The following is a 12,744-nucleotide window of genomic DNA, read 5'->3' on the forward strand; positions in this document are numbered from 1 at the left end:
CGGTATGGGGAGCCATCTGATCATCGGATATGACTTCAGGTCACGGCTGGTAGTCACTGAGAGAACTCTGACAGCATAACAGTCCATCACGGACGTCTTGAGTCCTTACGTTAGTTCTAATGCGACTGTATCATGGTGCCACTTTTCAACAGAACAATGCTCATCCACTCTAGGAACAGTCTGCATAACGTTAGAATATTCCCGTAGCCAGCAAGAGCCACAGTTCTGTCAGCAATGGAACTTGTGTGGGACCAGCTCGGACATCATCACTGTCTCAGTGCCGTTATCCAGGATATCAAGGACCAGTTACAAATTTGTGGGTCAACTTGCCCCAGGACAGGATACAACGGGATTAAGGCACTTTTCCCCGCTGAATCGGTGAATACATCCAGGACAGAGGGAGTGCAGTGTCATGCTGATAAGTAGTCTCAAACAGACAAGTTTTTTAAAAATGTGATCTGATTTTGTAATCACTGAAATATCATCGCATACCTTCTCAACCTGTGAAGTTTCATTTAGCTTCTTCCTCTCCATCTTTGTGCTTCACCTTTTTAGTCAGCCAGTGTTTTGTTATGACCTTCAAAATCGAATACTTTGGAGGGGTCACAAAACATACTACCTCGTAGTATTTTGTTATCTGAGGCCTGTAATATTTAGCGAGTAAGTGTGTAAATGAGCCGGCCGCGGTGGCCGTGCGGTTCTGGCGCTGCAGTCCGGAACCGCGGAACTGCTACGGTCGCAGGTTCGAATCCTGCCTCGGACATGGATGTGTGTGATGACCTTAGGTTAGTTAGGTTTAAGTAGTTCTAAGTTCTAGGGGACTGATGACCTAAGATGTTAAGTCCCATAGTGCTCAGAGCCATCTGAACCACTTTTTTGTGTAAATGACATTTTCAGTTCCACTTCCTTCTTGATACTATACATTGGAATATTAAGTAAATATTTCTTTATATGATGTAAGTACTGAGTATATTACTTTATCGAATATTATTTTAGAAAAAATGCCAGTAACTGTTATTACACTGTTCAAAAGAACTAGGGGACACGACTTTGGGCGTCCGCCATATTACACTGAGCAATGATTGAGGACTGAATATGTTACCAAATTTTACCCTTACCTTTCACAAATTAAGCACACAACAAAACATCATTACATTCTCGATGCATCTATGAAAATGACTGCAATGTCCGACACGTGTCGAAAACAAAATGGGAACCATCATTCATCCCGTCACCCTGGGTGTTTTCCATTGAATTTTGAGAGCTTCGATAAGATGTATGCCCTCTTTGAGCGTTTGTCACTGCCTGACACCTACGTGGTATACTTCGTATAAGTATACGGAGGTCACCCTGTTCTTCTTCAGTGAGAATCCGAGAGAGTTCTTGGAGAGTGTGTAGTGAAACAGGACGACTACGAACACGTGCGTCAAGCGTGTCCCACATATGTACAATGGGGTTTAGGTGGGGATTCGCTGCCAGTCATTCCATTACTTCAATGTCCAGGCTTCGCAAGACATCCTGCTGACGCCCACCACATGGGTCATGGCTTTAGAAGGAATTCACGATCACCACTCCATGCAGTATCTACCAACATGGCCCAACAGGATTTGTTCGATGTACCTCCTGGCGGTAAGGCGACCATGGGAACGACAAGATCTATATGGCTGTTAACACTGAGCCGTACCCAAAACATCACAGAACCTTGGAAACCTGTCGATTTCCTGCACAACATTTGGAAGGTACCGTTCACCACGGGTCTCCACACACGAAAACGGCCATCACCATGTGTCAGAGGATATCTGAACTGTGAATAACACATTTCGCCAGTGACGAAGTAGCCAGTTGACGTGGGAACGGCAGAGCTGAAGGCTAGCATTAAGATGCCATACGGTCCCTTCTCTTAACCTGTTCATTACAGTTTGATCAGACACAGAGGTTCCGGTGAGCCTTCTGAGATCGTCTTCAGTGCTCTGGGGGTATCAGTGGGAGGCAAAAACGCAGAGATGGCCAGATATGTATGGTTGTAACGCATCGGCGACCTTGTCTAACTTGACTTGTGTACTTTCCTGTCTCCCCGCAGCGTGTCCACACCCTATGGACGACACATGGAGACATTGGCATCTGCAGCAACACGAGTGGAAGTCCATCCTCTTTGGGTCAAATATACCACTCTTGCAACTTGCGTTGCATTAAGATGTCGCAGTGAATATACTTAGTTTAATACAACGTCCACAAACGACAACTGTCATTTGTATACCTTACGAGAAACCACTGGGACATTGGTACCTGCGCGGAGTGGCCGCGCTGTTAGAGGTGCCACGTCAAGGACTGCGCGGCCCCTCCCGCCGGAGGTTCGAGTCCTCCCTCGGGCATGGGTGTGTGTGCGGGTGATGTTCTTAGCATAAGTTAGTTTAAGTAGTGTGTAAGTCTAGGGAACGATGACCTCAGCAGTTTGGTCCCTTAGAAATTCAACATCGGTACTCATTTCCATCTGAGGGGTCACCTGATGCTGTAATGCATGACACAGTGAATAGATGGCGAATGATTTTAATTGTTGTATACACTGAACGCGTAGATCGTAAGCCATGTATTAAGAACACAAGTACCGCCTGTATGAACACAGATTTAACACAGCGGTCGTTAATTCACGTCTTCCTCTGATTGTTTTGAACAGTGTATTTTATTATTGCTTGTAATATTTAGTGAATACATGTATACGATAGGTAGTCGTTACCTCGATAAAATAATGTTACGTAATTATTTTTGTTTAGTCTTAGTTACATGCCTCCAGTTCTGGTACAGACAGAAATCTCAGTCCGTAACAGGGCGTTAGAGGGGCCAACACAAAACGGCACAACCCATTACAGTCACACAAGTGGGAATGACGAGGAACGACGTGGCATACCATCTGTCTGTGAAGAACCGGGAGTCATAAGAGAAGTTGAGGCACTGCTGTACGAAGACTAGTGAATGGTGGAAAAAGAGAAAATAAGTCCTGTACTAGTTTCCCATATCTCTCTCTACATACTGAACATGAAAGCTGCTGGATGCAGTGGCTGCTCACTCCCCATTCAAAAAGCACGCCAAACCGAAGCAGCAAGAGAAAGGTTGCAGCTGCGTCAGGCTAATTCAGATGACTTCTTTAGCCGCCTAATCGCTGTAGACGGGTGCTGGATATATGTGGGAACACGTCGGAAAAGGCGAACATTCAACCACCATCGGGCAAGGAGACGGTGGGTCTTATTCGGTCTGCCATGGAGTGGTGCTAACAGATGATGCTCTTAAGGGACGAACGAGGTTCCTGGAGGCTGTCTAGACGGGAAGCTGTACAAGGGGTGTTTTTGCTCCACGACAACAACCCAGCTCATTCTGCGCAGGACGTAGTCACTCATGCTACTTCTTTGGGCTATCAAATTTTACCTCACCTCCCATATTCTCCTGACGTTGCACCGAAAATGACGACGATGTGATTTTCGAGCTGGAACGGTTTTTGAACATTCAAAATGCAGTCTTCTACAACCAAGGTCTTCCACAATTCAGTCATCGTTTAGAAAAATGTATCGATTTGGAAGGTGAATTTGTAGAGAAGGACAAACACCATCACGCTATGATTTTATGACTACCTTACATAGTCTAGTTGCGCTATCCATCTGAAACACCAATTGTTATGCAATGAGCAAATGTTTCTTCCTAAATGTGACCCTAGTTTTGACTACATTACTTTATCAATTATTTTAGTAAAGTGTAAAAGAATTTATCAATGATATTTGATTTTATCTGGAAAAATATCCTGCCCTAAGGTTGCATTACATACACTGAAGCGACAAAAGTCGTGGGATACCTCCTAATATCGTGTTTTATCTCCTTTTGCTCGGCGTACTACAGTAACCCGACGTGGCTGGGACTTGACAAGTCGTTGGAAGTCCCCTGCAGAAATATTCAGGCATGCTACCTCTCCAGACTCCGATAACTGTGAAAGTGTCGCCGGTACAGGATTTTGTGCACGAAATAACCTGTCCATTATGTCCCATAAATGTTCGATGGATTCATGTCAGGCGATGTGGACGGCCAGATCATTCACTCGATTTGTCCAGAATGTTCTTCAAACCAGTATCGAAGAATTGTGGCTTGCTGACATGGTGCATTGTCATCCATACAAAAGAAGTCCACTAACGGTTGCAAATGGCGTCCAAGTAACCGAACATAACCATTTTCAGTCACCGATCGGTTCAGTTGGACGAAAGGACCCAGTACATTCTGTGTAAACATAGCCCATACCATTATGGAGCCACCACCAGCTTGCACAGTGATCTATTGACAACTTGGGTTCATGGTTTCTTGGTGTCTGCGCCACACTCGAACCCTGCCATCAGCTCTCACCAACTGAAATAGCGATTCATCTGACCAGGCCATGGTTTTCCAGTCATCTAGGGTCCAACCGATATGGTCACGAGCCTAGGAGAGGCACAGCAGGCGATGTCGTGCTGTTAGCAAATGCGCTCGCGTTGGTCGCCTGTTGCCATAGTCCATTAACGCCAAATTTCACCGCACTTTCCTAACAGATATGTTCCTCGTACAACCCTCGTTCATTACTGCAGTTATTTCACACATCATTGCTTGTCTGTTAGCACTGACAACTGTACGAAAACGTCACTGATCTCGGTCGTTAAGTGATTGGCGCCAGCCACTGCATTGTCCGGTGTAGATCGTGGAATATTGAATTCCCCAATGGTTTCCTGCATGGAAGGCTCCAACTACAATTTCGGATTCAAAGTCTGTAAATTCCCATCGTGTGGCCATAATCACGTCGGACACCTTTTCACACGAATGAGCTGAGTACCAATGACAGCTCTGCCAATGCACTGCCCTTTCATCACGTCGGACACCTTTTCACACGAATGAGCTGAGTACCAATGACAGCTCTGCCAATGCACTGCCCTTTCATCACGTCGGACACCTTTTCACACGAATGAGCTGAGTACCAATGACAGCTCTGCCAATGCACTGCCCTTTCATCACGTCGGACACCTTTTCACACGAATGAGCTGAGTACCAATGACAGCTCTGCCAATGCACTGCCCTTTCATCACGTCGGACACCTTTTCACACGAATGAGCTGAGTACCAATGACAGCTCTGCCAATGCACTGCCCTTTCATCACGTCGGACACCTTTTCACACGAATGAGCTGAGTACCAATGACAGCTCTGCCAATGCACTGCCCTTTCATCACGTCGGACACCTTTTCACACGAATGAGCTGAGTACCAATGACAGCTCTGCCAATGCACTGCCCTTTCATACCTTGTGTACATGATGGCGCTAGAGGACTACGAATTGTAGCGTCTAACACGGCGGTGTGTAACGTAACTATGTCGGTGAGTGAGAAACAGCGTGCCGTAATCGATATACGAATACCAAATGGTCGTCCACACTTGGAGCTCCCTCTCCTTCAGCGTGACGATGCCAGATCACACACGAGCGCTGTAACATTACAACAATCCGATACCTTGGGTCGCTGCCATTGGTCATCCTCGGTACAGTCCAGACTTGGCCCCAACCGATTTTCATCCGTTTCCAAAACATAAAGAACACCTTCGAGGACTTCACTTTGACAGTGATGGTGCGATGCGAACAGAGGTGAGGTTGTAGGCCTGACAACAAAGTCAAACATTCTACAGTGACAGTATCAGCAGACTGGTATCGCGTTTGGTGAAATGTGTTCGTCTCCAGGATGACTATGTTGAGGAATAAATATGTAGACATGAAGAATAGAGATTAGAATACTAATAACGTCTATTCTACTTAAAAAGCTTTAAGAGTTTTCACATAAAAAATTTGAAGGCATTACTTTTTAGCACGCCCTCGTATTTGGCACTCACCAGATTCAGACACATCAGTTACAGGGGTCATCAAAGAATTATTTAATGATAGAAGCTGTTGTAATAATTTCGTGTCAGAACCGACAGCAATTTTTCAGTCCGTCTTCTGCAGTTCCACTGGCTATTCTGCTGCTGAAGGGACGGATGACATGACTGGACGCTGCTTGCGAACAAAATGTTAACAACGCTGGACTCTCTAGTGCTAACATGGGGATTGTGAGCAGCAGTTACCGGAACATCTATATCTTCCGTGCCACTCGTTCCAGACTAGCTCCTTACCCTCTGAGTAGCATTCCAGTGCTCTTATAAAAAAAGGATTGCACAGTCCACGAATTGTCATTCGTGTTAGACGTTGGCTATTAGAATACCTACGTACAACTCAGTTGTTCTCTACGCGTTCCTTTTGCATTCCAAGTAAAACAGAATGGTCAGTGAAAGACTTTTACAGATATCCAACTTTCGATACATGTGACCTACACAAACAGAATAGAGAACTGCATTTCCTCGTTGCTCCGTTTATAATGATCTCACTGCAGTGCAACACTATGTTTTCTCTTTATCGGACTTGACGTATTTCCTTACTTGAATATGAAATCACGAAGTGGCACATTACATAGAAATCCTACGCTATAAATTACAGCCGCGAGGAGTAGCCGTGTGGTCTGAGGCGCCTTTTCACGGTTCGCGCGGCTGCCCCTGTCGCAGGTTCGAGTCCTCCCTCCGGCATGGGTGTGTGTGTTGTCCTTAGCGTAAATTAGTTTAAGTTAGATTAAGTAGTGTGTAAGCTTAGGGACCAATGACCTCAGTAGTTTGGTCCCACAGAACTTACCACAAATTTCCAAATTTTCTATAAATTACAGACCTTTACAAGGTGCTATAGTAACAGCAGAAATCACTTTGTTGATGCACTTCAAACAGCGAGAAGTATACCAATGGTTTTGCAATTAATATAGCTATACCACGAGACTGTACGTCGTTTAATGATGACTTTCTTGCAATTAATGTGATTTCCAGTAGAATATGCTGTCTTAACCAGTTCCGCAATACACGGAGAGAGTCACGTAAGAAGTAAAACCCCCTTTATTTTGTGAACGGTTAGACATATCGAAACGTGGTTTTCGGTAAACTGTAAAACATTGAGGGGCACGTATGTTTTTTGTTTGGTTAATGTTTTTAATGCAGGTATGAACTGATATATCGAAATAAGTACGTTATTTTAAAATGGAACCGTATACCTTTTATAACTGCATTCGATACCTCTTGAGAAGACAATTAGACTGGTATAGCGGTTGTTAATGTTGACGTTGAAACCTGCCAAGCAGGCGTCTTGGACCAGGTTGCGTAATTCTATACCGTAAGGTAGGCCTGCGCTACGAGAATAAAGCTTTATTTTCTCATTAACCAACTTACAACCTAGTTGCAGGTTCACTTACGAATGCTGTATATGGAAATAAGACATAGGCTAGAATCTAGCGTATCACAAAAGGCTTAGGAAAACTATTTTACATTTATGTGTCCTCCCAGGTTTATGTGAGCTGAAACAGAGAAATCAGCTTCTTCAAAAATAAAGAGGTCTGATATGCTGCAAAAGCAACTACTATATTATATATCTAAATGTTAGAAGGAAGATTTGACCTATCTTTTACTGTACGTAACTGTGTGCTTCTTTAGAGGTAAAATTAATGCTGTCGGCCAACTGTCTCTGCCTACACTGCTCTAAATTGTGTAATGTGCTATACATTCGTTGAACTGAACATTTTATTAAAAATACTTTGGTGACCACCTGTACACCGTAAAATAAATATTCTTCTTAACGAAAGATCGTTTCATTCTCAACGTAAGCGCGTAATGACAGTGTTATCAGCTACGTGCAATATGCGCAGTCGACTTATTTGACATTGCATTTCGTACACACGTAAATGAAATAAACTGTTTACTAACAATGATTTGGTAACCACTCAAATCACATGACATAAATTTTGTCTTTATCCTTTATTTATGCATGTGTTCAAACTGGATTGAAAACACATTTGCAGTCACCATTCGAAAGAACTGTGAACTGATGTAATTACAATGAATGATATGGTAGAGCACGCACTGGCGATTAGACAACATATATCGCCTGGCGCAGTTGGGGCTTTGTCATAGACTGTATCCTTGAGTGCTCCCCAAAGAAAGAAATCAAGAGGAGTAAAATAGAGGGACCTCGCAGGCCCTTTGAAAACAGAATTTCGTTCTATCCAACGTCCAGGAAAGTTCTCATTCAGTATTCGCGTTGTAACATGGGACGAGTGAACCGGACAACCGTCGTGTTGCAGCAACACACACTGTCGACTATCCAGTGGTACCTCTTCTAAAAGAACCGGCAGAATGTTCGCCAGAAAGTGTGCGTACGAATGTCCATTTAGAAAGCCTCAGATGACGTAAGGTCTCACAGTGTAATTTCCTATGATGCCGCACCATACTTCTACGCTCACGGCCATTGAAGCTGCATATTACGAAGCCAGTGTGGGTTTTCGGCTGCCCAGTAATGGATGTCATGCAAAGTTTCATTAGCGTGGTTAGTGAACGTTACTTCATCCGTAGAGAGCCCACGTTGGGAAAACGTAGGGTCGTCTCTAGTTGCTGAAGGTCAAACCGACAAAATTCTGTACGTTGTTCGAAATCACGGTCTTCAAGTGCCTGATGTAGTGACAGATGATAGGGATGGATATTATGTCGATGCAGGATGCGAATGCCACTCTTCTGGCTGATTCCATATTCCTTAGCAATATGTCTGATACCACTGTGCGGATTCATTAGTGTCGTACCCCGAATAGCTTCTTCTTGTTCCCTGTCAGTTGCAGTCTTCTTTCTTGTCCTCTTTTTGACGTTCAAACAGCCTGTCCACACTAGCGTCTTAATAATTCTTGCAACTGACTGGTACTGGCGAGCCGTATAGATAGCCCTATTCCACTGTTCTGTTTTTACTTAATTTCTTTTACATTCACCACACAAAAGTAGTATATGCAATTTCTTCTCACTGGTGTACATGTCTGCACGCAAGGCATGTTGAAGAAGAAATGAGCGACCTGCAGCGCAGACAAGTAAACAGGCAAACGTGTTGACATCTTCACACAGCGTAGCACGAGAGCTCTGCATGGCGGTGTTTGAACCGCTAATGCCGATTCCAGCCACCGTGCTCTCTCTCTCTCTCTCTCTCTCTCCATATACATACCGGATATCTCTCTTAAAAGTCGTCAGGAGCATTTTCTCTTGTGTCTCGACAGATATTTGTTATTTCATTTTTGTGTTGTGTAGCTGGAGTCAGTCCAGAGACTTACTATCTAGGCTGTCTCCAACTATACAATGCAAAAACGAAAATGCAAACATCTTCTGAAACAGTGGAGGAAGTACGCCTGACGGCTCAAACAAATACAGGTAACTGTATATTCCCGGAGGTAAACTGAAAAGAAAAATGTTCGCTGAATATCAGTCCAATTAATTGTGATACGGTGGCGGAACCTGTAATTTAAAATTTTTTTTTATGTTACATCTAACGTGGTGCACTGGTCATCCAGACTGAAGTTTGCCCTCATTATCCCAAATCGATTAAAGTGACTGTCGCGAGATTTCATCTGAAAAGTCCACAGCCGATTCCTTCCCCCCCCCCCCCCCCACCCCCTCCCTTCTCCTCCTCTCCTCCCAGCTGAGCTACACCACCTCCTCAATCATTTCGATGACGGACGAGTTGTCCTTTTTTATTTCTTTCTTAAGGCGCCATTCGAGATTAACAAGTATTTTTCTCGTATTATAATGCGAGTTAACTTCCCTGTCAACAAGGCGTACCTCCTATAATCGAGTGAAAGTAATGAACGGTCTCATTGCACTATTTTTCAAATATATGTTTGTTGTAGTTGTTGTGGTCTTCAGTCCTGAGACTGGTTTGCCGGCCGAAGCGGCCGTGCGGTTAAAGGCGCTGCAGTCAGGAACCGCAAGACCGCTACGGTCGCAGGTTCGAATCCTGCCTCGGGCATGGATGTTTGTGATGTCCTTAGGTTAGTTAGGTTTAACTAGTTCTAAGTTCTAGGGGACTAATGACCTCAGCAGTTGAGTCCCATAGTGCTCAGAGCCATTTGAACCATTTGAACTGGTTTGATGGAGCTCTCCATGCTACTCTATCCTGTGCAAGCTTCTTCATCTCCCAGTACCTACTGCAACCTACATCCTTCTGAATCTGTTTAGTGTAGCCATCTCTTGGTCTCCCTCTAGGATTTTTACCCTCCACGCTGCCCTCCAATACTAAATTGGTCATCCCTTGATGCCTCAGAATGTGTCCTACCGACCGATCCCTTCTTCTAGTCCCGTTGTGCCAAAAACTCCTCTTCTCCCAAATCCTATTCAATACCTCATGATTAGTTATGTGACCTACCCATCTAATCTTCAGCATTCTTCTGTAGCATCACATTTCGAAAGCTTCTATTCTCTTCTTGTCCAAACTATTTACTGTCCATGTTTCACTTCCATACATGGCTACACTCCAAACAAATACTTAAACCATACACTAAAGCTGCATGCCCTAGGGAAAAATTATGGCTGTAGTTTCCCCTTGCTTTCAGCCGTTCGCAGTACCAGCACAGCAAGGCCGTTTTGGTTAGTGTTACAAGACCAGATCAGTCAATCATCCAGACTGTTGCCTCTGCAACTACTAAAAAAGCTGTTGCCCCTCTGCAGGAACCACACGTTTGTCTGGCCTCTCCACAGATACCCTTCCGTTGTGGTTGCACAAACACGAAAAATTCATGAGATATTGTCGATTTCTGCGTTAAACTAACCCTTTTTGTTACATTTCTCACTTAGATGTGTTTAATGTCCTGCTGAAACCATTAGACAGGGCGCGTGATCACAAAGGATGATCTGATAATTGATGCTGACATCTGGGAGCCGGCCGCGATGGTCTCGCGGTTCTAGGCGCGCAATCCGGAACCGCGCGACTGCTACGGTCGCAGGTTCGAATCCTGCGTCGGGCATGGATATGTGTGATGTCCTTAGGTTAGTTAGGTTTAAGTAGTTCTAAGTTCTAGGGGACTGATGACCACAGCTGTTAAGTCCCATAGTGCTCAGAGCCATGTGAACCATTGACATCTAGGAAACTTGAGGACGTTGCTGCAATTCACGCGCGCGTGAGAAACCTCGATGTTATCGCAGCATTAGGCTAGGCGACGGAGATCACTTTCTTGTTTATGAATACCCTGGTACCAACGCTCTCTTATTCAGTGTTGTTGTGATGCTTCAGTGATGTAAGCGTAACACTTTATCATGGCAACTATCCACGCGTCCTCTATGAAAACTCGCTTCTAACATAATTCACTGAAACAATAAATATCAAACCAGCGCAGTGCTATAGGAGCAGAAACAGGAAGAATTCTATGCTTCAGAATTTTTCCACACGCTGTGTGTCTTTCGACGAAACACGGTCGGTGTAAATATTTGTGTAGCCCTTTCGGACGCGTAACCTTTGACTCGCTGGCGCTACATCTTTCCTTAGAGATAGCCCAGGAAAAAAGAACAAGTTACAGGATCAAGCAGGTCAGCTGCCACGTCACAGTCTGTTTTGTTCAGCGGTTACGAGATGTCTGGCGGAAAGCAAATCAAGTGGTCTTAACATTTGGGTCGGATTTTGGATGGCTAACTCAGCTATTCCAAATGGAATCTAGAGTTGTGTGTAAGCCTAGCGTGTCATTAATTTGTTGCGAACTTGTATACATGTGGACAGTGCAGCAGAAGCGTTCTGTTGTGCCAGTGAGTGTATTGACGGTCGTTCTCTGACACTGAAGTGAAAGCGTCCGACAAAATGGAAAATTGTCGGTTGGTTTAGGAAATCTGATGTAATAAAAAGGTTTGTTACTGCTTACTCATTGGAATTGCTGACTTAATAGCATTTAACGATTATCTATCTGCTTTACGTTGACAAAACATATTATCTGATGTTATTACCATCGATCAGAGTACTTAGAGAAATTGTAAATATACTTTTAGGAATCCAATGGATGTGTCCAGGTAAGTAATTGCAAACATGGCAGCCTAAAACGTTGGTCTGATGAACACTGATCATCAGTATCGCAAAGCTGCGATATTTTTATACGAACAAGGCTGTTAAGAATCCATTACTTCCATTACTTTCAGAATAAAACATGTTCACTCGCCCTTCGTTACATCTCTCTATATCACGTTTCACAAGGAATTTTTTCGTATATACGGATAGAGGAATCGTCATATTTCAGATATCCAAACCTAAATCATCACTATCACAGTTATATGTCAGGACTAAAGCACATCGGTTTGTTCTACACTCACATGATAATGAAATCAACAGTGAAGACTGTTATTTCAAAAATTATTCGCGATGCGCTCTGTGTACTTCAACACTATTTTTCTTTCTCTGAATTCCAGTGAGTACCTTTAAACAATTTTAAACAGTAGTTACTAGATAGCCATTTCATCACAACAGCTTCACCGTCAGCGTTGTCTGCGTTTATTTAGTAAAAATATTGCAGCATTTGCCTGCTTAACACTGATCGAGTTGCCTAGTCGTCCAACTGTGACTTCTATTAAAAAACTGTGGGACAGCACTATAGCAATTTTTTTTTCAAACCGCTAAATCAAATATGTATCAGATGATGCAGTCCGAGCCTGGCTCCATTCATTAAATAATAGTAATTATTCATGTACTCTCGTTAAGAGATGAACATTACATTTATTTTGTAGACAGCGTGGGCAGTAAATGTTAAAACTATGTCACCTCTAAGAAAGTATCCAAATTTTCACGTATTGTACTTTCAACTAAAGTTTTGTATGCAATGAAGACTCGACAGAAGACGCACA

The sequence above is a fragment of the Schistocerca serialis genome, chromosome 3 (genome assembly GCF_023864345.2).
Source record: "Schistocerca serialis cubense isolate TAMUIC-IGC-003099 chromosome 3, iqSchSeri2.2, whole genome shotgun sequence".
Taxonomy (NCBI): Eukaryota; Metazoa; Arthropoda; class Insecta; order Orthoptera; family Acrididae; genus Schistocerca; species Schistocerca serialis.